This window comes from Megascapheus bottae, chromosome X (genome assembly GCF_031878675.1).
Source record: "Megascapheus bottae isolate mThoBot1 chromosome X, mThoBot2.hap1, whole genome shotgun sequence".
NCBI lineage: Eukaryota > Metazoa > Chordata > Mammalia > Rodentia > Geomyidae > Megascapheus > Megascapheus bottae.
In genome coordinates this window covers 80,060,062-80,066,156 of record NC_143547.1, presented here as the reverse complement: position 1 = coordinate 80,066,156, position 6,095 = coordinate 80,060,062, and positions in this window count along the sequence as shown.

Genomic DNA, 6,095 nt, shown 5'->3' with positions numbered 1-6,095 from the left:
GCCGGCCCGGCTGGGGAAGAGTGGGATGGGGCTTTCCCAGCAAGTCCTCCGCCCAGCTCTCTGACGATCCCAGCTCCCTGGTGATCAATCTCGACAGCTACCGGTGGGGAGGGTTGGGCCAGGCTCCGCCTGGTGTGGGAAGGACCTGCTGGAGCCACGCAGAGCCCAGGTCTAGCCCGCCCCGGGCCTGGGCCAAGGGCGGGTCTAGGAAGGCTGGTCTAGAAAGACAATTGAGGTCTGAGGCCTGGTCTAGGGAAAGTCACTTTGGTCTTCTGCAGGTGAGGCTGCATCCGTCACTTGTCTTGGAGTATCTTCACCCCAGCCTCTCAAAGCCTAGCCAGGGAAGCTATTTCCTAAGGATCCACACATTGCTTCTCTTCCTGTTTTCCTCTTTCATATTCTACCTGGCCCTGTCCTGCTTCCCTCATACCTACAACTGGCTCCCACCACCCCTTTTGTGCTTAATAAAAAAGCCCGGCTGGGCACTTTTCCCTCACCTCCTAGCAACTCAGGAGGCTGAGATTCGAGGATTAAGTTTGGAGACAACCCACACAGAAAGATCCACGAGAGTCAAATCTCCAATGAACCACCAAAAAGCTGGAAGTGGAGCTATGGCTCAAGTGGTAGAACACCAACCATGAGTGAAATAAGCTCAGTAAAATCAGGAAGCCCTGAGTTCAAGCCACAAGCACAAAAAAGAAAACAAGACTGAAAGATTGTGCAAAGTGCATAATGCATGACCTTTGGTAGTAAGCACAGCTCTTATCTATTAGTTAACAGTCTCTGGGACTTTGCTGCCACTGAGACCTGGCTCATTCCTGTAATCCTAGCTACTCGGAAGGCTGAAATCTCAGGATCACGGTTTGAAAACCTAACCACAATCTTATCTCCAATTAACTACCAAAAAGCCAAAGGTGGAGCTGTGGCTCAAGTGGTAGAGTGCTACCCTTGAGCACAAAAATTCAGGGACTCTAGTGCTCAGGCCCGTGTTCTAGTCCCAGGGTATACACACACACAGTGTGTACAATTAACCACCAAAAAAACTGAAGCGGCACTGTGGCTCAAGGGGTAGGGCAATAGCCTTCAGCTGAAATGCTCAGAGACAATGCCCATGCCCAGAGTTCAAGTACTGAAACCGACAAAACAAAAAAGAAGACAGGGTGCTGGGAGTGTGGCCTAGTAGTAGAGTGCTTGCCTAGCATGCATGAACAACCACGTTCAATTCCTTAGTATCACATACACATTAAAATCCAGAAGTCGTGCTGTGGCTCAACTGGTAGAATGTTAGCTTTCAGGAATGCCCAAGGACAGTGCTCAAGCCCTGAGGCCAAGCCCAGGACTGGCAAAAAAAAAATACAAAGTTGAAATGTCAAAGAATTAAAATATTTCTTGTATTCTGGCCAAGTTGCACTTTGCCACGTTTCCTCTTAGCTCAAAGAACTGTGTATGTGGTACTGAGGAATTGAACCCAGGGCTTCATGCATGCTAGGCTAGCCAAACTCCTGGCCTTGTGCAACATTTTTATAATCACAATAAAATAATAGCATATATTCTTGACAATACAGTGTGCTGTTTGGATGCTTATACAATGTATAGTGATCAGAGGAATTAGCATGTCTATCACCCCAAACATTTACAATGATGTATTATATATTTCAAGTAACTTAAAAAGGGTTCTGAAAGTTTGTGGTAGAAAGAAATAGAGTCGGACCAGTGGCTCACACCTGTAATTCTAGCTACTCAGGAGGATGAGATCTGAGGACCTTGGTTCAAACCCAGCTTGGGCACTAAAGTCTGTGAGACTCTTATCGCCAATTAACCACCAGAGAACAGGAAGTGGTGTTGTAGCTCAAGGGGTAGGTGGTAGCCTTGAGCTAAAGAGCTCAGGGACAGTGCCCAGGCTCAGAGTTCAAGCCCCAAGACGGACAAAATAAATACAAGAAACTTTTCCAATAGCCTCTGCAGGATGTTTTTTCTTTTTCTTTTGTGGGTCATGGGACTGGAACTCTGCCTGGGGTGCGGTCCCTGAGCTCTTTAGCTCAAGTCTACCGCTGTACTTCTGTGCTTGGGCATTGCCTCTGAGCTCTTCAGCTTAAGGCTCCCACCCTACCCTTGAGCCAAACGCCACTTCCCATTTTCTAAAGGTTAATTGTAGATAAGAGCCCCAGTTCCTTTTGTGTCTGGGCTGGCTTTGAACCTTGATCCTCAGATCTCAGCCTCCTGAGTAGCTAGGCTTACAGGTGTGAACCATCATGGCTGGCACATTGCAGGATTTTAATTGGGAGAACTTGTTCTAGTTACTAAAGTGTTGCTCTAGTCTCAGAAATGGAGAAATCCTTGTTTTTGTTTGTTTGCTTTGTTTTCCACAGTGCTTGAGATGAAACTCAGTTTGCTTTATAAACTCACTACTACTGCCCTACCCTTCCTGACCCAGCCCACGCATGCTTAGTATTCATGTTTTGCTACAAGGTTAATTTCATGGTTGCAGACAACTGGAGAAAGTAGATTTATGATTCTGAAGATCACAGGGCAGGTGACTTTTAGACAGCTTGAATTATAGGAGTACAACAGAGAAACTTTCAGTTCCAGCAATGCGTTGCTAATGTGACTGGATCCTAGAATTTCTTCAGAGATTTTCCCTGGAATGGGAGCTGTTGCTGCCATACTCTCTTGTGTGCAGACTGGCTCCACTGAATTTATGTTAAGGTAACCTCTGTAAGAACTTCAGTGGTACTCGCCTAAGAATCAGGTGCAATCTTTTCTTTAGTACTATCATCCTTTTTGCTTTCTGCAAAAATAACAGGTTCCAGGCTGGGAGTTTGGCCTAGTGGTAGAGTGCTTGCTTTGCATGCACGAAGACCCGGGTTTGATTCCTTGGTACCACATAGCAAAAAAGCCAGAAATGGTGCTGTGATTCAAGTGGCAGAGCTCTAGCCCTGGGAAAGCCCAAGGATAGTGGTCATGCCCTGAGCTCAAGCCCAGGACTGGCAAAAAAAAATAACAGGTTCCAATGAGTCATGGGCAGAAGAGGCATTTTCAGCCTTGATAGTTATAGGCAAGTTTATATATTTTTGCTTCAAAATTTAATTTTGGTCTACTTTTCCTGTGTACAAATGTTGAGCAGTAATATGAGTATCATAAACAGCAAACTATATATTTGATACCTTCTGTGTTTTTTATGATATAATGTGCTAATAAGATCTGTTTGTGTTTTGCACAACCAGAATCTCATTCATTTGTGAAGAACTGGGATATTATGTATATTGATCTTTTGTTCTTTTCAGGGTATTGGGGCAAGTGACTATAGGGTTTCCCACATATGAAACATACTACCACTGAGCTATACCTCTACCCCTGTATATCAATCTTAATTTTTTTGCCAGGTCTGGGGCTTGAACTCAGGGCCTGAGCATTGTCCTTGGGCTTTCTCAAGGCTAGCGCTCTGCCAGTTGAGCCACAGCACCACTTCCGGCCTTTTCTAATCGAACCCGGGTCTTCGTGCATGCTAGGCAAGCACTCTACCACTAGGGCACACTCCTGGCCCCCTCATAGGGTTTTTTGCTCAATCTCTCCACCAGTGGTGCAGCAGGAGGCAAAGGAACTTGATATGATGATGCACTTTAAGGAATCTGGATTCCTGAGTTCATCACTCAGAAATATCATCTTGGAATGTTTCTCAGACAGGAATCATTTCATCGGATTTTGTATGAAAGTGAAATAAACCTTTGGTTAAGCCAATGAAGTTTTAGGGTTCCATTACCACGACAAAACTAGTCTACATGGACTAAAATGCCTAAAAAATACATTGCTGTCGCTACTTGAGTTAGATATGAAGATTATGAGAAGTGCTGAATGATTGTCAATTACATTAAAGGCTTTTTAAACTTCATTTTCATGATGAGATGAGTGACCATTATAAATAAAAATACTTATACTCGAGGAACTCACACTCACATAAGGAAAAGTCATCACTTGAGTATTTGCCTTTCCAGTAAAAATCATTTGTCATTATGGAGCAAAACTTTTTAATATGGGTGATTGTAAGCATAATTTGAGTTGATCTGGAACAGCCCAAATTTAGGCTTGTATGACAGGCTTATCAGTGTTTTACTGTACAAGAAAAAAAAGTGGATGTAACGGTTGCCAAAACCATAGTTGTAGTACACATAGGTTAATGGAGATTGTGGGGCCGGGGTATAAATGCTTTTTGTTATTATCTGAATTACCTCATTGTGAATTCCATTGAAAAACTTGCTTAAACCATTTTGATCATAATGAAGAGACTCTTGAAATACTTGACTATTTTATAAGAATGTCTTCACTGCAGAGGGCAGGGGTGAGCGGCAGTTTTGTATCAATTTGGGTCCTTCAGGAAGCAAATACTAATATGGAACTAGGAATGAAAGATGTTAATTGGGGATAATTCCCATGAAAGATAAAGGGCCTGGAGCAAGGAACCTTGCTTTCCCCAAGCAGAGAGACTTTCTAGACCATAATACAGCTCTAACAGACATGGAAGGAGAAGGGAAGAAGCAGTCTGTGTTGGTTATGATGACCATTGACTGTGAAGCAGATGAAACAAAATCTTGGCTAGCACAATGGAGAATGCTGGGGGAAAGACAGCCCTTCACAAGAGTCTCATATTAGGCAGAAATGGCTAGGCCTTCATGTTCCCATCATTACCATGCTTGGTCACTGGCTGGAAACTGCCCAGGGAAAGTACTGTCTTACCAAGAACACTATACCTGATTTTGGAAGATGCTGTGGCCTGAGGTGCTTAATTAACTGCTTATATGCATGGAAAATTATTTTTTAAAATTTCTTATTTATTTAATTATTACCAGTGCTGGGCTTGAGCTCAGGGCCTGAGCACTGTCCTTGGAGACTTTCTCAAGGCTAGAGCTCTACCACTTGAGCCTCAGCACCACTTCCGGCTTTTTTCTATGTATGTGGTACTGAGGAATCGAACCCTGGTCTTCATGCATGCTAGGCAAGCATTCTACCACTACGCTAAACTCCCGGCCCTGAAAGTTCTTATACATATTCTTTTTTGTTGTTGGCTGTGGGGCTTCAACTCGGGGGGTGGGGGGGGTAGAGGGTTGGGCGCTGTCCCTGAGCTCTTCAGCTCAAGGCTAGTGTTCTACCAAGGGAGCCACACAGCCACTTCTGGTTTTCTGGTGGTTGGTTGGAAATGAGAGTCTCACGTACTTTCCTGCCTGAGCTGGCTTTGAACCATGATCCTCAGATCTCAGCCCCCTGAGTAGCTAGGATTACATATTTGAGCCACTTGTGCCCGGTTTTATGTATAATCCTATATATACACACATATATGTATATATATATGTATAGCTATCTATCCATCCATCCATCTATCTATCTATGAACTATATATTGTCATAGTGTATGTTGAACCTAGGTTCTTGTGCACAGTAGGCAAATGTTCTACCCCAGACTATACCCCAGCCCCATGGCAGTTTTTCTTGAAGAGAGACCTGAACCATGGTACCTTGATGCCTGCCGTACTCCGCTTTGTGGTGAATAAATTAATTTCTTCAAACATGCTCAGGGTTCCTGCAGACCTCACTACGGGGAAAGGCAAATAGGAAGTAGATGGGAAGACACATAGCCTACCTTTCTGCTGAGTCTCAGGCGTCTTCTGGTTTTTATCTTCTCCTTTCTATTCAGTCTATCTTCATACTGACCTTTTGTCTGCTAGGTTTATCCATTATTGACAGAGGGTATTGAAACCTCTAAAAAAATAGTTCTGTTTCTCTTGGAGGTTGATCCATCTTTATTTGATGTTCCGTTGTTAGGTATACGCATATTTATTACTGTACTGTTTTCTTGAGAATTGACACTTTAGTCACTACATCTTCCTGTGGGTGAGATGGTGCCACACCGAGCCCTCTGGCATTATGTTTTGGCAGCCCAGGAGGATAATAACATATCCCTGTACACTATTAGTATGGTTAGGTGCCAGCTCAGATGAGGACATTTGATTGCTCTATAGGACGGGGTACTTTGGAATGACATGGAATGTGACATGCTCAGAGAATCCTATGGTCCCAACTAAACCCCCCATTCTTCCTGCTATG